Source organism: Mustela nivalis (assembly GCF_964662115.1).
Source record: "Mustela nivalis genome assembly, chromosome: 4".
Taxonomy (NCBI): domain Eukaryota; kingdom Metazoa; phylum Chordata; class Mammalia; order Carnivora; family Mustelidae; genus Mustela; species Mustela nivalis.
The window spans coordinates 9253033-9275239 of NC_139023.1; the positions used below are offsets into that span (position 1 = coordinate 9253033).

The 22207-nt window shown below is 39.6% G+C and overlaps 1 long non-coding RNA gene across 1 annotated transcript in view; it reads left to right on the top strand.

Moving 5' to 3' along the window:
- Positions 1 to 9843: 9843 nt before the first annotated feature.
- Positions 9844 to 22207, top strand: part of LOC309863218 — a 48899-nt gene continuing 36535 nt past the window's right edge. The window contains exons 1-2 of the long non-coding RNA XR_014310932.1: positions 9844 to 9867; positions 10380 to 10450. This is a non-coding gene — a long non-coding RNA (uncharacterized lncRNA). The remainder of the gene's footprint in view (positions 9868 to 10379; positions 10451 to 22207) is intronic.

Genomic DNA, 22207 nt, shown 5'->3' on the forward strand with positions numbered 1-22207 from the left:
ACAATAGATTATTTAAAATGGATTCTCACTGGTCAGATTAGTTGTATGAATTGGTTGAGATGTGTTTAGGACTGAGGGCATTTGGATGGGTTGAGATGTGTTTAGGAGACATGTCTACATTTAAATGATTAGGGGATAAGAATCTGGTAAATCCTCAGGGATGGACCTGAGACTTAATCTGTATAAGTATTTCTGTTCCTTCCAAGGATAACAGAAACCTGCCTGTAGTTAGTCTTCATACAAGATGGGATGAAAGCCCCTCAAGGGGAGGGATTTCTTTGAGCTCAGAGCACAGAACTATGAGCTGTTTGTGTCCACATACCTGCCTAAGGCACTGACATTAACATCAACTCAAAAATTGAGGGGATTATTCTAAATAAAAAAGCTGCCCTGCTCTCCCTACCACTATAAACAAATAGGAGGCTACTGTTAGAAAAAGGGAGCAGATAGAAAGGGAGTGACCGCTTGCCTCTAGAGAGTGCGGGATTATCTACCACTGTGACATGAAGATAGAGTAGCTTTCACCAGGTGATGACAACTTGTACTTGGCAAGACAAGTACAACTGGATCTGGGTTGTTCGTGGAGCACAAGTAGGACCATCAAATCTCTTCTTAAAATATGAATACGCAGAGACCAAGTCAGTTGGGTAAGTGGTTCATGCTGGACCAGCTATCACAGCAGCCCAAACCCACAGGCATTATACAGCTAGGATGTTGCACAGAAGACAAGGGTGGCAGAGAACGTTTCCGTCAGAAGAGAGAAGACAAAAATAACACCATCTTGCAAAAGAAGCTGAGACTGAGATCCCACAGTCTCTACCCCCATAGCGTGCCCAAAATTCCAAAATCTGAAATTGCAACCACTCATTACTTTCTTATTGGTGCTGTGGCACATTACCATAAACTTAGTGACTTAAAACCACACAAATTTATTATCTGACAAATTCTTGAGGTTAGAGATCTGAAATGGCTTCCAGAGGGCTGTGTTCCTTCTGGAGACGGTAGTCAGGAATCTGGTTTCTTAGGTTTTCCAGCTTCTGAAGGTTCCTGACCTGCCTCTCTGTGTCCACTCTATTGTTGCATCTGCTTTCCCGCTCCCCTGCCTGCCTCCCTCTTAGGAGGACTCTTGTGATTGCATTTGACCACCGTGATAACCCAGGATGATCCTCCCATCTCAAAATGCTTAGTCACATTTATAGATCATGTTCCTCAGGTCCGAGAACTTCTTGATTCAGATCTGCGGACACGAGCATGCTTCTCTAGCTTCCACAGCACAGTGGCGGATAATCACCAGGAGTCATTCCATCTCTGTCTCCTCCCTTTTTCAGTCTTTAGCCCCCTGTTTTGCTTACAGTGATGGTGGTAGGGAGAGCAGGGCAGCTTTTTTATTCAAAGTAATCCCTCCAGTTTTTGTGTTGGATGTTAATGTCAGTGCCTTAGGCAAGGTTTGTTCTCTTCTTTGGGCAGGAGGTTATTAAAATGCCTTATCAAGATAATCCTGACCTTGATCTCTGATGCCATCCATCTCAAGGAGATTGCTTCATTCTACCACACATACAATGAGTTTACAGTGGTCAGTTGTTTTTATGTCTGGAATGTACAAATACCATAACCTGTTTTGCCATACCTGGTGCTACACCCGAGTGGCAGATGTCGCCTCTAGTTCAGTGATGTGCTCAACACCGCAGTGCCCAAGGGATAAGATGTTCATTTCTCCTGCCCCACCCCTGGCTTAATATCTCTGATACCTTGTCATTTACCCTAACGTTGTTTAATGGAAGGAGGACACACACTCAAAGATCAAAAATGGTGAGGCAGCCATGCAGCTGGTAATTCCCAGTGGCCTTATTGTTGGAGGCTCCTGCATGGTTGGAGTCATGGATCAAACCAGGCCCTGATTGTGTCTCCTTTAAAGTCCGGACATCTTGATAAGGGGTCAAGGACAGGAAAGTTGAGTGAGGAAGGGTCTGTGCTATGTGTCGTGCGCTCGCCTACGTGACTTCCCACACGCTCTCCCTACAGAAGGGAATAATGTGGTCAGGGTCATGAATTCTTAGTTAGTCCTTGTTGTTCCTATACCTCCCATAACCCACTCCCTGACTGATTGTCTTGCTAATGAGACAAGTGGACTAGCCGTGAATTAGCCGTGACTACCTGGCATCGTGAAGTTTGCTTGTAGTAAATGTAAACTTGTTAAAGAAACTTGCGGTCATCTGACTAGATACTGATATATTACTCCTCCTTTTCTGATCTGCCTTATAAATGATTGTAAGATGTGAAATAAAATCAGTACTGTTGGACATCATCCTCAGTGCTCCTCCTGCCCCCATCTCTTTGTCTCTTAATTTCTTTTCATCATCCTCTCTTACCCACACCTTTCCTGGTCGATTTGTCACGCTGGCCGCGACACCTTATAGGCATGGCAACCCACACATGGACTTCATTTTCATGTTTGCTCTATATGCAGAGTTGCTGACATTGTTGATGAAGTTTTATTAAAATTCTTAGAATTTAGGTTCCCCTGAGGATAAAAGGGAATAGACCCCTCTCCCCTGAAAAAAAGCCCTGCTAAGTAGGACATTTCTTATAACCACCTCTCAAGTTTTCCTTTAATCACATAGAATAAAGCAAAGGTATTTTCTCCTATAAAACCTTTGTTAGAAGTTTGGCTTCCTTGCATGTAGGGACTGACACCAACAAAAGTATGTATGCAGATTTTACTCTCTGATTTTATGAAAAAGGTCCATGGATACAAATTCTATAGGTTTGGTATTTAAAATCAGCTCAGAATGCCACTGTGGTGGGTAACATGTTCGAATGAGTGTATTAGCTGCAGGAGTCACATTGTAGGCAAAATGGTCACTTCTCTTTGGCCTGGGGAGGCTTTCCTGCATGAGCTCAGTGTCCATTTGCTCCCCCACTTACGCACAGAATGCTTGCCTTCAGGCTTCCTCCCCTAGAAGGACCAGGGTAGAGTGACTCCACTCTTCTTCCATTGCCCATGGCCACCAGGGACCATCAGGAGAGAGAAGACAAGGTGACTACCCCGTGAAAAGGTAACCTCAAGTCAAAAGAGAGAGATTAGAAATCCAAATTTTTGAAGAAGAAAAAAAAAAAACCCACCTGTAACTCCCAAATATATTATCTCTAGCTCTCTAAAGTGAATGGGACAGGGCCACTGTTTGAACAGAGGTCTTATAAGGGACTGTGTTTGTCTTTGGCTGAGGTCACACTGTCCCACATACTTCACAGGGAAATAGCATAATTGACAATTGGGAAAGTTTCAAATTGCCTCTTGGAGGTGGTCTGCTGCTTAAAGTCTCCTTTTCTTCTTCCAAAGACTTACCAAATAGAATGAAATTGTTTAGATATACCATTATGTCCATGGAATTTATGTTCCCAGGCCCTCTCTCTAGCTCAGCTGCAAAAAGAGATAGAACTTCAAGATTTAGTGTTTTTCTTCCACCTAAAGTAGAGTTAACACTTTTTTTCTGAGCTAGACCTTTATTTTATTTTCTTTCCATAAGACTTATATTGATTAGTCTTTAGAGTCATTCTTTTATTTGTAGGTACATTCAGATGTTAAATGCGTACTCTCCTCTTCCCAAGACAGGAATCTTCAAACAGGTCTAAAATGGTGTCAGTTCAGTTGGTCAGAAGGGTCAGATGTGAGACCTGCCACCACCAGTTCAGTCCTTTGTGTGCTGCTGGAAGAAAGTGTTCAGAATTTCTTGCTTTCTTTTGGAAAGAAATAATGGACCTGGGGAGATATTAAATCAAAACATTCTTTTTTTTTTTTTTTAAGATTATTTATTTATTTATTTATTTGACAGAGAGAAATGACAAGTAGGCAGAGAGGCAGGCAGAGAGAGAGAGAGAGGAGGAAGCAGGCTCCCTGCTGAGCAGAGAGCCCGATGCAGGACTCGATCCCAGGACCCTGAGATCATGACCTGAGCCGAAGGCAGCGGCTTAACCACTGAGCCACCCAGGCGCCCCAAATCAAAACATTCTTATCTTACTCTGTATACTGAAGAGAAAAGGTTTTCCCCCTCTCCGTCTGCGTAGACAGAAACTACCCAGAGCACAATTAGAATAAATCTTGACTCAAAAATGCTGGGCCTAAGAAGAACATTCTAACTTGTGGGGAGGAGACAGGGCGCAAACTTTTATTGAGGTTTACAGGAAGGGGCACTTGACAATTCGGTAGTTCCAAGAACTAGGCAAAGATGTTCTCCTAATAGGAGTAGCCATGTTTTGGGAAATTTGGATTTTTTTTTTAAAGATTTTATTTATTTATTTGACAGAGATCACAAGCAGGCAGAGAGGCAGACAGAGAGAGTGGGAGAAGCAGGCTCCCTGCTAAGCAGAGAGCTTAATCCCTGGACCCTGGAATCAGGACCGGAGCTGAAGGCAGAGGTCCCAACCCACTGAGCCACCCAGGCACCCCAGGGCAATTTGGATTTTATCAAGAGGAGTGGAGAACAGTGAGGTGCCAAGACATTGGGTAGGAGGGAGTAGAGAAGAATAGTTATAGGACTCAGTAGAAACTTCTGAGTTCTTCAGGGTCTCTTACACTATCTTTAAGATAAAGGAAAGCAAGGATGTTTTGCAGTTGAAAAGAAGGCTATTTCATAATATTTTTACAAACATTATATATTCACTTTCTTCATAGCATGTGTACCTCTGGCAGGGACATACACATCCTTGCAGTATATTGTTGAAGAACAAGAAATAGTATCCACAATCTACCAATTCTTTTTATTTCCATGGGAAGAAAGAATTGTTATATGGTAATGGTTGAGGGTCCCAGTGTCTCTCATAACAATAGGATGAGTCCTCTGGGAAAAGACCCATTTCTTTTTTTTTTTTTTTTTTTAAAGATTTTATTTATTTATTTGTCAGAGAGCGAGCGAGCGAGAGCGAGCATAGGCAGAGTGGAAGGCAGAGTCAGAGGGAGAAGCAGGCTCCCTGCGGAGCAAGGAGCCCGATGTGGGACTCGATCCCAGGACGCTGGGACCATGACCTGAGCCAAAGGCAGCTGCTTAACCAACTGAGCCACCCAGGCGTCCCAAAAGACCCATTTCTTAAATTTAGAAATGCCGCTACTACCAGTCACCACAAATACCATCACTAACATCCCTACCACTATCACTGAGCACTTGGCTCAGCAGTTAGAGCATTTTGAATTCCCAACATGAAATACTAATCTAATTTATTTTAGCCAATCTGTCCCATGCCATATTTCTATATATATCTTAATTTTGTAGGATCCCAAAATCCAGATACTCTGACATTAATACATCATTAGTATGTTTTTTTAAGTCAGTAATTTTCTCTAATGAAGCAATTTTTTGTAGGATACTCCTTAAAAAGTGGAGGGGCTTCATATTGCTAATGTAATTTTTCTTTAACACATTTTATATCCAATTCAGTGGTTGATAAATGATGCTGGATAAATTCTAATCAATCACTTGCTTCTCCATTACTTAGTTTGATCACAAGGCCTCTTTGTATTATAATGGATAGCAGCCTAATTCAATCTAACTTTTGCAAAAAGGGAATATTCACGTAGCTATAGTCTATAGGTAATGCTGGTTTCAGGCATGGGTGGTCCTGGGAGGTTAAACAATATCTTCAGGACCATTTTCCTTTTCTTCCAACTTTGCTTTCCCTTGGGTTGGCCTGATTCTTGAGTCTCAAGTGGAAAATATGGCCACTAGTAGCTCTAGGCTCATGGTATCTCTTCAGTTAGTGCTTTTTGCACTTTAAGAAAATGTGCCAGGGAAGACTTTAATAGGCTTGCAAAGTAGGTGGAATAATGGCTTCCCAAAGATGTTCACGTCCCAATTTCTAGAACCTGTGAATACGCTACCTTATATGGCAAAGGGAACTTTGAAGGTGCAATTAAGTTTTGGCTCATAAGATGGGTGAACATCCTAGAACATCCAGATGGGCCTGACCTAGTCACAGGAGGGAGGCAGGAGGTCTGCTACTAGCTCTAAAGATAGAAGAAGGGGGCCATGAATCAAGGAATGCAGAGAAAGGCAAGCAAACACACTGCCTCCTAGAAACTCCAGAAGAACACAGACCTGAGGACCCATTATAGATAATGATCTTCAGAACTATAAAATAGGAAACAAATACAGCTTTTGATGATTGACCATCCCTGAACCAACTGGTCAAACTTTGGTGTAGGACTGTACGGATAGTACACTACTCAGATATGGGCTATGTGCACTCCCAGAGCCAGGGTTGGAGTAAGTCCAACCCGAAGCATGTGCATGGAGTTTGAGGAAGGAATGAATCCATCATGCTTCTTAGCTGCTCTGTGGGATTCATGTGTACATACGTGTGTGTGTGTGTGTGTGTGTGTGTGTTTCTATCTATTTATAGTCACATGATCCAATTAGCACTCTCTTTGGCCTCTGCTGCTAGTGATCAGTTGGTATGAAATTTCTCAATATTCTTTAGTCTCGGATGAAGGCCACTAGTCTATCGTGCATCAAGGCCAATACATTTGTGGCCTTTCACCTACATATGACTTTGAAGGCAGAAGCTGCCCATGTTTCAGAGTTTTTCTTCTTCTGTTTATAGTTCTGATACATTTTATTCTTACCACAGCCCATAAGTCAGATTTAGGCCATCTGAGAAACACTTTGTGCTCCTGACAAATACCATTAGCTTTCTTTATGTAATAGCATACAACGTAAGCAACCTTATCTCTCCCCTGACCATCACAGCTCATCCCACTGATTCTGATGTAATCTCTGCATTTCTATTCCCTGGTCAAGTTCTGTGGATGGATCTTCTATTTCTAGAAGTGATCCAGATTTCAAAAACAAATTAGTCTGAAAATGAGGATCTATATACCACTTTCCATATATAGCAAGGAAGCTCAATATTGGTTTTGCAGAAGGCATGGCTCCAGTCATCTCAATTTATATACTCACTCACTGGTTCCAGTCACCAGATCACAAAATGGTATACTATTTCTCTCTCTCCCTCCATCTGAGGGTTCTAAACCCCAAAACCACATTATTCTGGAGCCACTTCTTTTGGTCCTATTTTGCTAATATTTTGGCTGCCATGGTGGATTGTCTCTTAGCTCAGTTCTCTTTTGATTTGATTCAGGTACAACTGGACACTCAAATGCCCCTGGAGATACCCCCGTGGGAAGCCGTGAACTGTAACTGGGTTTCTGTGCCTATTATCTTGGAGGTGGAAGACTGTGACAGTAAGGTGAAATCTTTAAAAGAAAGGCATTTGTTCCCATACACACTCCCATTCCCACTGGAGAAATGCAGGTATCTGCTGTTAATTGATGAGAGAAAGCATGCCCTGCCTCTTTCTCAGCTGGAAAAACACACAACAGAGTTGCAAAGGAAGACCATTCTGTTCTTAATTTAGGTTTGCTCTATTTGGTAACCCATATAATATCCATAGGGGGTAAGAATTTAGGAATGGTTTTCTTTATTTTACTCATTTCATTCTCTGCTCATTTAAGTGAGCTTTCACTTATGAACTCTAGGGGGTGCCTACAGGGTCTCTCTTCTGGACTCTCCTTCTTGAGGTATCCCCATAGTCGTTCATCCCCATTAACTACTTCTCTTTCTTCCCGATCCCAGCCTACTGTGCTGTGGGTGCTCCTGAAATAGGTGTCCTTTCTTGTCCACAAGATTTCTGTGCTGGGCAGAAGATAGAAGAGGCAGGTAAAAGTGCTAGTCTGGCCTGAAAGTTGGATACAAATTTTAAAAAAACATCTGACACTTTATATTATAGATGTTTGTTTCCTGTCAACATCTCCCTTTTCCTCTTATATCTTATGTTAAGAGACTGTCCTCTGCCCACCGGACAGCCACCATTCTATCACCTACATATAGAAGCTTTCGGCTTCCAGGAAGTAGGGGTGGGGTGGGAGAAAACTCATCTCACTATGGAATTATTTTGGTCTTTTTTTTTTTTTTAAATTTTATTTATTCATTTGAGAGAGAGAGAGAGCTTGAATAAGCATGAGCCGGGAGGGCAGAGGTGGAAGGGGGAAGGGAGAAAGAACACGAAGCAGACTCCGCACTGAGCCCGGAGTCCATGCGGAGCTTGATCATGACCTGAGCTGAAACCAGCAGTTGGATGCTCAACCAACTGTGATACCAGGCTGCCCCCAAAACTCATCTCACTATATTAAAACCAACCAACCAACCAACCAACCAACCAAGGTGGAGTATGTTAGTTTCTACAACTTCCTGGTGCCAATTTACAAACTTCATATCCATTATTTTTCCCCCTCTTTCTCTCCTGGTACTATAAAACGTGAACGTCTTTTTTGCTCCGCATTATCATTTATCATTAGTTATTCCTGCAGCAGGGACCTGACCCCTTTGCTTAACTTTATGGTGCTCCTCATCATCCAACACCCCTTAATTCTGCGCTTCTCAGTATTCCCGGTCATCCTTCCATCTGTCTTCTCCCACTCGTGGTCCTTTTATTTATGTCATTCATACGAGCTTCCCCGTTCTCTCATTCTTCATGCCCTCCCACTTTTCATCACTCTGACCTCTGCATCTGTGCTCCGGTTCACTAATGTGATCTTCAGCTGTGTCTGTTCTTCAGGTGCATCTACTCAGTTCATCTACTGTGTTTTATTTCAGTTACAGTAGTTTAAATTTTAATGATTCTGATCAATTTTTATAGCAGCCTATTTTGCTACATGGATATGGTATCTTTTTTATTAATGCTTCTAAAGACTTTAATTATACTTTAAAAAAATCTCTCTCGGGGTGCCTGGGTGGCTCAGTGGGTTAAAGCCTCTGCCTTTGATTCAGGTCATGATCCTAGGGTCTTAGGATCGAGCCCCACATCGGGCTCTCTGCTCAGCGGGGAGCCTGCTTCCTCCTCTCTCTCTGCCTGCCTCTCTGCCTGCTTGTGATCTCTGTCAAATAAATAAATAAATAATCTTTAAAAATATTTAAAAAAATAAGAAAATCTTTCTCCATCTGGTGTATTTTTCCCCCCTCAGGAGTTCAGCATATTTAGGTTGATGCTTATATTTCAGGGTGTGATTTTCTTTCACTATTTGGTGATTCTTTGTTGTGTTCTTGTCTCTGACTTAACTTTCTCTGCTAGCTTCCATTATTGTAGAACCTTCCAGTAATTGTGAGGAAAAGATAAGCTCTGAGGTAGACGATGTCAATAAGAAGTCTTACATGGGGAGTGTTCCTTGTGCCCCTTGGGTGTAGCTGGCCACTCAAGACCCAGCTTTGGTTTATGTGTGGACACGGTAAGACAGCTGTGTGGGAACCGGAAGTGGGCTCTCACCAGACATGGAATCTTCTGACGCCTCATCTAATCTTGGATTTCCCAGCCTGCAGAACTGTGAGAAATAAATTTCTGTTGTTTATAAGCTACCCAGTCCATGTATTCTGTTGCAGCAGGGGAATGGACTAAGACAGCATCTGAGTTGGTGTAAGTCAAAATTAGAAAACTGTCACCACCAGGCTCCTTCAGATATTCGGGAATTGACTTAAAACAGTCGGTTTGAGACAAAGACATCTGAATTTTGAAAAGGCTGAAATTGTTGCCTAGTTTTTAAACCTTGAATTATACTCAGATATCAAAGATGTATCAGAGGCTTACCAGTAAGAATATTCGTTTCTGTGTTGTGAAATTAGAAATAATCTTAAGTTTACAAAAAGGAAGTTGACTCAGTTTTTTTCTATCTCCCTAATGTAATACTACTGTGCAGCCACTAACAAGGCTGATGGAGAAGATAAAGTCATAGAAATATTCATGACATAATTAATGGGGGAAAAGCACGTTATAGAGCAATACGTGCGGAGATTCTTTAAAGGCAAATTCTTTGCCTATGGAAAGGTAAAACCACAAAACGTCAAGTGATATTTTCAAAATGTTAAGATTTGGTTGGATTTATATAGGCTATTTCATAAAGTTAAAATTTATTGGGTGAAATGTATTACTTTTGTCATCATGAAAAGTGTTGCTATACTCTTCTTTTCAGAAACGCATCTATTTGGGTAAAGCAGGAACCTAAATAATTGTTCTGGATCATTAAATAAGATCCTAATTCTTTTTTAAACAGTTGTAGTTTTAGTGAATTGATACAATAATTAAAGTGATTAATTAAATATTGAACTAAAAATGATACCACTTAGACACTAATGATAAACTTACTGTAATAACAAAAAAAATGTCTAGTGTTGAGACTTTTATTCTTCAAATTTTGGTTGGTATATATATGTATATATATATATAGCAGACACAAGATAGCTACTGCAGTAGTGGTAGGTGGACTGCAGACAATTCTTAGAAAAGTACTGCAGAAGTTTTTCTTCATTGCCAGCGGAATCTCATTTCTCACCTTGCAGGTGTCCTAGGCAGGTAGCCCAATACTACCCACCAGCAGTTTGTAGGAACAAAGTAACGATGCCAACTAAGGGTAGGTATTTTGTATAAGCTTTTTTATCCCTAGGACTTTTAAATTATAATGAACAATTTTTTATGCTTATGGAGCTTTAGAATTCATAATAAACATCCTTTTTATTTTATATATCAGAAAAACAAGGTAAATGAATAGCCTTAGATCCAACAGCTACATTGTGATAAAGATGGGACTAGACCCTGGGACTCCACTGTCCCTTGCCAACATAATTTTTGCCCATCTGAGCTGACTCAGCTTTCATTTGCTAGTATCCTAGAATGCCGAGGTGTTTGTCAAACATATTTCTGAGCTGCAAACTTGACTGTGTGTCGGAAGCTCAGAGCTCCGCATTACTTTCAGCTCCCCCTGAACTTGTGATACTTTGGTTAGAGATGGGCCTTTGAGATGGGACACCTATTGATTTACTCCAGTTAATGCTACATAGATAAGATGTGCAGGTGGTTAAGTTAAAACACCACCCAGCTATGTGGTTATTGTTGACGAGATAAAGCCAACACCTGAAGGCTGAGCGTTCTGGAAATGCCCTCCTCGGTCCTGCTCACAATGGTAGTCGGCAGAATCTAGTGTCGTTTATTGCAGACGTATCTTTACTAAAAGGGCATGTTGTTTGTTAAGGCTTGTGGCTTCAGTTTCTTGATCTCCTTGATACCCAAAGGTAGAATTGTGGACTTTATGTCATGCATTCTCTTGTGGAATAGGCAGCAAGTGAAAACACAGGGATGTTAATGAATGAGATGGTGATGCAGTAATTCTAATGATTTGGCAGCATGTGTGTATCTGCACATCTCCTCTTCATTTGGTCCTAGTCCCTCCCCCCGACGGCAGTTAGATAGGAGAGCACTTTACTTTATTGTTTTTCAAGTCTATGACTGGGAGTAAACTCACCTGCATTTTTTGAACTGATTTGTATCAGAGTTCACTGGAATGAGAGACTTTTGATTAATGCCTCTAGGTGGTGCCTGTGACCTGTATTTGGAGTCAGTAGCTTTGTGTGTCAAGCAGAGGAAGAACACTTTAGAGGAGAGAGATGGAGTGTGTGTGTGTGTGTGTGTGTGTGTGTGTGTGTGTTCCAATTTCCAAGCTCTGTAGAGAGACAGTATTAGAGACCAACGAGTGAGCTCAGGAACCCTATGTGGTTAGTCAGTCCTCATTTTTCCAATATCCTTTGTCTTTTCCCTTCTTAGAAAGAGAGTTCACAAGGTTGACATAAAAAAGGGGTGAAACCCAGAAAGGAATTGGAATTTTTAAAATTTATGACTAGCCATTTATGTTTTTAGGGGTGATAAAATGACACTTGCATGTAAATATTGCACATAAAATATATCTAATGAGTACACACAGAAGGCATTCTGTTAGCATTTTACTGTCTTTCTTTGTAATGATGATGCATAGCAAGTCTTTTCCTCTCCCTTTGGGTTGTAGCCCTCTTCACTGCCGCTTGGCGAGGTGGATTTGCTCACTCAGGTGTTGACATCATGTGTGATTGGAGTTTCTATCAGTGTTGCAGTGGAACTAAGGTGAATGTCCGTGTGTCACTCTAGAAAGCAGAGCTGGAAGGACCTTTAGAGATCAGCAAGGAAAAGAGTTTTCAAATCTTTGGTTTTGTGATCAGTAACCTTTTAAGCACAGATTGTCTAATCATGTTTTAGGTTTAGAATAATTAAAACAAACAAGATCAGGAAAGTCTGTAATTAACAGAGTCTGAGTTTTTCTTATTAATTCAATTTCTTATTAATTCAATAGATAGAAGCTCGGATGGCTTGTCCCCTTTTTTCTCTTTTTTCTTCTGTTGCTGAGTGAAGGACATATACAAAAGCTAAGAAGAGGTTGTATTTGTCAGGCAGAAAATAGATCCCATAACAAAATTTTCAATTCTGTGAAACAATGGCATTTTTATTTCCTGTGAAACCTAACTTGTTTCCTTTTTTCCCCTTGTCCTGTTTCCTTCTTTTCCATTTTTTCCTTCCCCGGCTTTATAGAGGTATAATTGAAAAATAGAAGTGCATATTCTTAAAATGGACAACACGTTGATTTGATATGAGTACACAATCTGAAACAATGATCACAATCAAGATAATGAACATATCCATCACCTCACATAGATACCATTTGTGTGTGTGTATGTGTGTGTGTGGTCCATTTTGGTTCTGAGTCCTGTTTAGAAATACATCTGTGTGGGATGCCTGGGTGGCTCAGTCATTAAGCGTCTGCCTTTGGCTCAGGTCATGATCCCAGGTTCCCAGGATCGAGTCCCACATCAGGCTCCTTGCTCCACAGGGAGCCTGCTTCTCCATCTACCTACTGTTCTCCTTGCTTGTGCTTGCTCTCTTGCTCTCTCTCTCTCTCTCTGACAAAGAAATAAATAAAATATTTTAAAAAATACATCAATGTGAATTCAAGGGAAAGGAATAATGTTTACTGAGTACTTGCTCTGTGACAGGGATTTTGCTAGGTGTTTTTGCATAGTTATTTACCTTTGCCTGTCTCACAGCAACAACTGAGATCCGGGTGAATAGCATTAAATGCCAAAATGTTCCACACCATTGAGTTTCCTTGTGTTTGGTCTTTTCTTTAGAAACACAGAACATACAGAACAGTACCTTCTTCCCATCTGGAATTAATGATATTATTGTTTATGTATCTATAAATTCTCCCTCGTTCTTCATTTTACTACAGCTCTGGTCAAAAGAGGGCCTTTTTAGAATTACCCAACGGTGCTGGGGACCTAAATTGAGGGGAACTAAAGGGGAACTAAATTGAGATGAACTACATTTGTATGCAAATTAATGAAGGGGAAAGAGAAGTCAATGAATGCCATCTCATCTTTTGAAATCCTTTCCCATATAGAAAAATGGGTGAACATTCTGAAGTAACCAGTCTTCACTAATATGACCACCAGGGGGTGTTCAATACTGTCAGATCTTGGTGTCTGTCTCCAGTGAAATCACAGCCCCACAGGTTTTCTGTAATTACATCTTTTCTCTCTGTCCTCCTTTCTTCCTCAGAATGTCCATCCTTTCGGGACAGATAATTTACCTTTAATATATTGACTTTCGGAGCTTCAATAATATTCCATGAAAAATAAATAGTCTTTTTATGAGATTAGACCATATATTATATATGAAGTATTAGTTACCTTGACCATTGCTTCTTGAGATAACCTTTCTAGAGCCTCCGTGAAATGATATAGGATAAACATGCCACAGGAATGCTCTCTGCCTCTCACCTCTAATTTTCTCATTTTCTTTTGTTCCAGCCCATCATTTACAGCCAAATTTAAATTCCCCTTTCCTTAATAAAAGATTTTCTGGCTATTTGATTCTAGAGAACTTCTCCTAACCTCTTACAGCATTTAGGGATCAGTTTCTAATTCCCTACATGATCCTGTATTGTCTAACACCATCAGCGTCTCCATAGCGTTCCCTCCTCTGTAGGGTTAAGAACTCCTAAAGGAGAAACAATTGAAAATTCTCCCCAGGCCACCATGGTATAGGACTGAAACTAGGGTCTCCATGATAAGGGTAAAACATACATCAGGCTCCATCCTTACCCACTGTGTGAGAACACTTTTTACTTCATACACATTTATAAAAGCATATCTAGCTTCCCTGAATTCTTCCAAACCAGTTCTGAGTCGGCCTGGGGTTCCCTCTGTGGGTGCATCTGTCAGTCACTTGCTCCCAGGATTTGGTGCCCACTGTCCACCCCGGCCTTCCCCACAGTGATGCCATTGCTGCTGCCACTGAAAGCATCTGGAGTCTCTGCAGTGCAGTCACAGTCCTGCCCATCAAACTGGCCTCCTCCCCAGCTCCTTGTGCAGGAAAATAGCTTAGTGTTTGTAGCCCTTTGCTCAGCCTTTTTAAAATAAAAAGCCATTTTTTTTTCCAATTTACACAACCCAAGACCTTGACAAGTTTTAAATACAGAAATGTTTTTCTCTTTGTTGAGGTATAAGTATACGTATATGTGTATATTCTTCTCTTTTTACATTAGATTTTTTTTTTTTTTTACAAAATATGTATATTACTCTATAATTTAAAGAATTTATTTCACAAAAGTCTTTGTCCACAAAATAAAGCTTTCTATGAAACATCCAAATAACATGGCTTGGGCACCAACACTAGGCAGAGGAGTGCAAAGTTCACTCTTTTCACTGTGTGTTTTTTTCCCAAGTGTCCTGAAACTCACCCAGCTCACTTACACCCTCCATTCTGTCTACCCATTCATCACCTGTCGCTGTCATCTGAGAATGAATACAGCCCTGAGGGCCATAGGCTGCATCCCCCTAAACCCAGTGCCAGGAACTCAACTGCCCCCAGACATTTCCTCACTGTCTTGGTGTTCCTCATGCCATACTTGCTCCTGGTGGAAATACCTATGGATCCACACTTTGAGGTGTGAAAGAGGATACTTCTCAGCATCATACTTCATTGAGGTGCCCACAACAACAATGCCTGCTTTAAGGTAGACAATTTTCAATTCACTTATTGATTCATTGACTCATTTTTTTTCTTTCATTCAAGAAAAATGTTTGTTGAGTACTAACTCCATGTCAGGGACAATACTAAGGGCTGGATAATTTCCCACCTGGTGTCCTCAAAGGGCCTGAGAGGGGTGGGAAGTGGTGGTGAGAGTCTGTGTTGGAACAGGTTCCAACATTAGGTGCACACTGGTCCTGAAACCCACATTCCCTTCAATGACTTTGGCCCTAGGTCTCAGTTCTGGTGATCTGTGGCCTCACCCTTCTTATGTGGGTTTCCTTGTGGGCAGCAGCTTATCTTGTTGACATCTGGCTTGAATATAACCATCCTCTCCCGTCGTAGTTCTAAAGACATGTTTTTGTATCTTTGACTCTCAAGAGTGTGGCTTTGGGATTCATTTCATTCTTTACCAGGAGGCACTTTTTACTTCATACACATTTATAAAAGCATATCATTCTATTCAACTCCATCAAACAGACCTCTAAATTCAGGAGAGTTTCTGGCACAATTATGACAAAAGGCCATTATGCTCACCATATATTTAGACCTCTAAATTCAATTGCTGTGTTGAGAGAGAAACACAATTCCTTTAATCTACAAATCGGAGCCCTGATTTAGCTATAATATCCTGTAATAACTATATGTATATATATAAAATTTTGAATTATTTTCTCCTCCTCCTCTTCCTAACTTGACTTTATATATAATAAATACTAACAGATATTATTAAATATTCTTTGAAAACAATTTCAAAACCTATATAATCACCCATTGTGTGAATGTCCCATAAATGATTTCACCATATTATTGGGGTGCTTGTTTTTTGTTTGTAAATTTTTGCTGTTATATAAAATCTCGTGATGAGAAACTTCAGATATAAATCTCAGCCCATACTTATTTCTTTAGGAATGGCTTCTATTAGTAGAATTACTGGCTTTTATTAAACAGGAAATTTTTTTTCCATTAGTTTTCACCAATTTTCCTTTCTCAGCAATGTATGAGAGCTATCCCACTATATCTTTATTAACAATGATGTTTAGAATTTATTCTTTTGGCATTTTGAAAGAAGCATTGTTTTAATTTACATTTTTGGTTACCACCAAGAATGTACATTTTAATATGCATTGTTGGATTTTATATTTCTATTAGCTTTAATGCTTTTTATAATAATTTATGAACTTGCTTTATATGGTGAGCATAATGGCCTTTTGTCATAATTGTGCCAAGAGTTCTTTCACCATCGGGTTGTCTTTTCATATTGGCTATAGCATTTTGAAAGATGTAAACTTAAAATTTTTATATGTCCATTTTTTGTCATATTTTTGGTGATATCCTGGCAAGTATCATTCACAATCAAATATCAGCAAAATATTCACATATATTTTTCCATTTAATTGTTTTATTTTATTTTATTTTATTTTTTTAAAGATTTTATTCATTTATTTGTCAGAGAGAGAGGAGTGAGAGTGAGCACAGGCAGACAGAGTGGCAGGCAGAGGCAGAGGGAAGAGCAGGCTCCCTGCCAAGCAAGGAGCCCAATGTGGGACTCAATCCCAGGACGCTGAGATCATGACCTGAGCTGAAGGCAGCTGCTTAACCAACTGAGCCACCCAGGCGTCCCTAATTGTTTTATTTTAAAGCCATGTTAAAAACATGAAGTTTTATAGATTTTATAGACTAGCCTCTTTTTTTTTTCCCCTCAAAGGTTGACCTAATATGCCTCATATTCTTTGTTGAATAATTAATTTTTTCTCTTGTTTATGATGTTACCTTTGTGACACATTACATTCTTTTATGAACTACGGTTATTTGGGGTTTGTCAGTCTTGTTTGATTGTTGGTTTGTCTCTTTACCAGTACCAACATTGACTTAATTACTATGATTTTAAAATAAATGTTAATATTTGGTAAAACAAGACTCCTTTATTACTGCATTAAAAATTATTCTGAATCTTGTCTATTTATAGTTCTAGACTAAACTTAGAATAACTTTGTAATGTTATCCAGTTAGGATTTTTCCTACTCCATTTGATAACTTTTTACGGGGTCCTTCACTGGGCTAGGCACTCCTTATTCTAGGTGCTGGCGAGGGAATGCAATCGTGTTACAAGACAGGCAGTCACTGCTGTCATGGGGTTCCCAACCTCATAGAGGAGACAGATGATGGACTAAAGCAGGAATAGCTATATAGTGCAATGTCAGGTGGTGATAGGTGTGACAAACAAAAAAAGCAGGGCAAAGCATAGAATGATCGAGATGGTATTGGGTAACGTGGTCCTCTCTAAGGAGATGGTATTTGCATAGCTCTACTAGATCAAGGGTGATACCGGATAGATATCTTTGCTTATTTGTTATTTATAGAAATGATTCAGATATATGTTTAATATAAGGTTATTATTTAACAATATTTATTTGTACATTAAATAATTTCCTTCTGGTTCTAGGGCTTTTAAAAAGATTTTTAATTTATTTTTGCAAGAGCAAGAGACAGAGAGAGTGAACATGAGTTGGGGTGGTGGGGTAGGGCCAGAGGGAGAGGGAGAAGCAGATTCCTGGCTGAGCAGGGAGCCTGATGTGGGACTCAATCCCAGAACCTAGGATCATAACCTAAGCTGAAGACAGATGCTTAGCCAACTGAGCCACCCAGAAGCCCTAGTTCTAGTTTTTAAGTTGAAATTTTTTCCCCTTAAGAATGGGTTACAGGTATTCAGATTCCTTGTTAGTATCTTTTGATGATTGTATGGTTTTTGTTCTTTGAGTTGTAGGTTTAAGGAAAGATTTATAGATTTTCTAATATTAAGCAATTATCAGACTCTTTAAATCAATCTTATTCAATTATGTTAGATGTTTGCTTCAGTCTGCTGATCAATTAATTTACTTTGTTCTTATTTTGTGCTTTTCTAATCCATATAAGCAAGGTTGATTTATAACTTGTATTTTGGACTCTCTTTGGTCACCTTTGCTATTTTGGTCATACTAGCTTAATAAAATGAACTGGATTACTTACCAGTAAAAAGTATCTGGGTCTGGGGTGCCTGGGTGGCTCAGTGGGTTAAGCCTCTGCCTTTGGCTCAGGTCATGATCTTGGGGTCCTGGGATCGAGTCCCACCTCAGGTTCTCAGCTCAGCGGGGAGCCTGCTTCCCCTCTCTCTGCTTACCTCTCTGCCTACTTGTGATCTCTCTCTCTCTCTGTCAAATAAATAAATAAACAAACTTAAAAAAAATTGTCTGGTCCTAAAATCTTTTACTGGAAATAATTAGATGATAGCTTTCAATTTCTTCAAAGCTTATTGATCTTTTCTTGTTTGTTATTTGATTATGTATATTTCCCCTCTCAACCTTTTATTTCATTGAGATTTTGAGATTTATCAGCACAGTCTAATGCACCGTAACTATCTATTTTCAGGAAAATTCCTTTTCATTGTGAAGCCCATCCTCTTCCTATGATTTAGGCATGAGACAACAGAGGCAGGACTGGGGCAATCTGAGACTGACACTGGGCTCTACTCATTTGTTCTTAGTTCATTATCTGTGAACAAATTACATTCAGGTGGAAGCAAAGGGAGGCAAAAGAAGATGTTTAATTATTCAACATGGATTTCAAAAAGATGCATATTCTGGATATTTCAATACCATGAGGGCTGGTACATGATGTAGACTAGCATGAGATTGAGGGTTTTGTTGGCAGACCGCCTGGGATTAAAACCAGACTTCATCGTTGATTAGCTGACTTTGGAAAAATTACTGTGCTCCTCTGGACTTCAGGTTTTTCATTTTTTTAAAGATTTTTATTTATTTATTTGACAGAGAGAATGAGATAGCGAGAGAGAGTACATGAGTTGGGAGGAGAGGGAGGAGCAGGCTCCTCAGTGAGCAGGGGGCCTCACATGGGCTTGATCGCAGGACCCTGGGATCTTGACCTGAGCCGAAGCCAGACACTTAACCAACTGAGCCACCCAGGTGCCCCTGGGATTTTCATTTGTGAAATGGAAATTAATTCATTTACTGATTCAACAAGTATTTGTTTTATTTCTTGAGAGCCTCCTATGTGTTAGGCACTATTTTAAGCTCTGCAAATTCAGCAGTTAAAAAAAAAATGCTTGATCTTTGAGTGTATCCTACTTGGAGTTCTTGAATATGTAAATTAATTTTCCCCAACTTTATTGAGCTGTAATTGACATATAACATTGTGTAACTTTAAGGTGCAAAATGTGTTGATTTGATGTATTTATATATTGCGATATGATTACCATCATAGTGTTAGCTAACACCTCCATCATGTCACATAATTACCATTTCTTTTTTGGGGTAAGAATATTTAAGATGTACTGTTTCAGTAGCTTTCAAGTGTACATCATAGAATTTTTAGCAATCACAATGCTGTGCATTATCCCCAGAACTTATTCATGTTCTAACTAGAAGTTTGTACCCGTTGACCAGCACCTCCCTACTTCCCCTACCTCCCAGCCTCTGTTAACTGCCTTTCTACTCTCTGTTTCTAGAAGCTCAGCTTTTTTAGATTCTGTGTACATCATACAGTATTTTTCTTTCCGTGACTTAGCAGATGTCCTGATGGAACATCCACATTGTTGAAAATTAAAGGATTTCCTTCTTTTTCATGGCTGAATAATATTTTGTTATGTATAAATATAATATTTACATATCATTAAACATATTTCTTATATTTAATAAATAATATTAATATATTATAGAAATATACTGAATCTATTTAATGTATAAATACACATACAAATCTTGTGACTGGGTGGCTCAGTAGGTTAAGCCTCTGCCTTTGGCTCAGGTCATGGTCTCAGGGTCCTGGGATTGAGCCCTGCATCAGGCTCTCTGCTCAGCAGGGAGCCTGCTTCCCCTCTCTCTCTGCCTGCTGCCCTGCCTACTTGTGATCTCTGTCTGTCAAATAAATAAATAAATAAAATTTAAACAATACACATACAAATATATTTAATTATATATTTAATACATCTTTTTTATCCATTCATTTATCAGTGTTCACTTAGGTTGTTTCCATATCCTGGCTATTGTCAATAATGCTGCAGTAAACATGGAAATGCAGATATCTCTTCAAGATTCTGTTTCCATTTCCTTTGGACATATACCCAGAGTTAGGATTGCTGGATCATATGACAGTTCTTTTTTTTTTTTTTTTTTAAAGATTTTATTTATTTATTTGACAGAGAGAAATCACAAGTAGATGGGAGAGGCAGGCAGAGAGAGAGAGAGAGAGAGAGGGAAGCAGGCTCCCTGCTGAGCAGAGAGCCCGATGCGGGACTCGATCCCAGGACCCCGAGATCATGACCTGAGCCGAAGGCAGCGGCCTAACCCACTGAGCCACCCAGGCGCCCCTCATATGACGGTTCTATTTTTAATTTTTAATTTTAATTTTGAGGCACCTCCACACTGTTTTCCATAGTGGGGGTACCAGTTTACATTTCCATCAGCTGTACACAAGGATTCTCTTTTCTTCACATCCTCACCATACCTGTTACCTTTTATTTTCTTAAGGATAGCCATTCTAACATCTCATTTGGTGATATCTCATTATAGTTGTGATAATTTTTTTGTACTTGTTGGCCGTTTGTGTGTTTTGATTGGGATAAATGTCTTTTTAGTCCCTCCATCCATTTTCTAATCAGATTGTCTTTTTGCTATTGATTTGTATGCTTTATTTGTGTATTTTGTCAGCCTCTTAGCTGACATGTGGTTTGCAAAGTCTCTCCCATCCCATAGGCTGTCCTTTCACTTTGCTGATGGTCTCTTTGTAGAAGCTTTTTAGTTTGATGTGGTCCCACTTGTTTGTTTTTGCCTTTGTTGATTGTGCTTTTGGTGTCATATCCAAGAAGTCATTGTCATATCCAAGACTTATGTCAAGGAGATTCCCCCCCCCCTTTTTTTCCCTAAGAGTTTTAGTTTCAGGTCTTACATTTATGTCTTTAATTCATTTCAAGTTAGTTTTTTGCATGCTGTAAGACAGGAGTCCAATTTCATTTTTCTGCTTGTGGTTGTTCAGTTTTCCCAAAACCATTTATGGAAGAGTCTATCCTTTCCTCATTGATTATTCTTGGCTCCCTTGTCAAATAGTAGTTGAACATTAGATCGACTTTTTTTAAAAAATCAAATTTGAGAAATTATTAGCCACTATTTCTTCACATTTTTTTCTGCCCCCTCTGCTCTATTCTTTTCTCTTTGATTCCTATTTTACATATGTAGGTAGCTTGACAGTTTCCCACAGTTGTCAGAGGCTCTGTTCATTTTCTTCATTCATCTTCCTTTCTGTATAATCTTAATACTTTCAAGTTTTCTGATTCTTTCTTCTACCAGTTCTGCTATGAGAAAGCAGAGCCACTCTGCTGTGAACACTACTTTACCTATAATGCAGAGGAAGACCTCTGAGGAGGCAACACTTGAGTTAAGACTTGGTCATAGTAAAATCTGTTCCCTAAAAATAGTCAGCTATTCTCCAACTGAATTGGAAACTCTGAATGGGTTGGAGAAGGGGGATGATCCTTCCCTGGGCATCTCCATGAACCCGTGAACTTGATGGGAATTTCTGTGTTCCTACTTTAGCTCTCTAGATGTGCAGTACAGATCAATACTCTAGTTCTGAGAACTTTATTTTTAGAATAACTCAATGCCATTTGTTCTAAAACCCCTTGCATTTGCAAAGGAACCTTTATTATTTAGGCAGACTTGAATTTTTTACAGAGAAGTGGGAGGACTTAATTATAGTTTCAACACACGTTGGCATGCTTGGAACTATTCAAAAGGAAGTCAAAGAATTTTGAGAATTTAAGCCAAGATACTTATTTCATCTTAATAATGTTGTGACTTGATGTTTATTTTACCAGTAAATATTCCCATAAGTACCAGGTAATTGGGCTTTATTCTATGGCCTGAAGGGCAGTATTCCTGAACTTGGTGAAACCAACTGAAAATATGAATTCCAAAGATGGAATTTCTCCATGGAAAATACGTTGCTTCCAGCCCTTGGTATTCACACCTAAGGCCTATTGGCAGCAGTTCTTTGGCCTGCTGAAATAGGCATGGTGGTACATAAAGGCAGTTTCTATGGCGACCTGAACCCAAATGATATTGGGGCTTTGAAGATCAAAGACAATTCCCTGAATTGTTTGGAGAGCCCAGTGAAGGTTTAAGAACTTTATTGTTCTCCACAGAAAACACTACCGCCAAGACTTTGAAATGTTTTCTTCTCCAGGTGCATGAGAACTATGCACAGAATAGAAATTTCTAGTTTG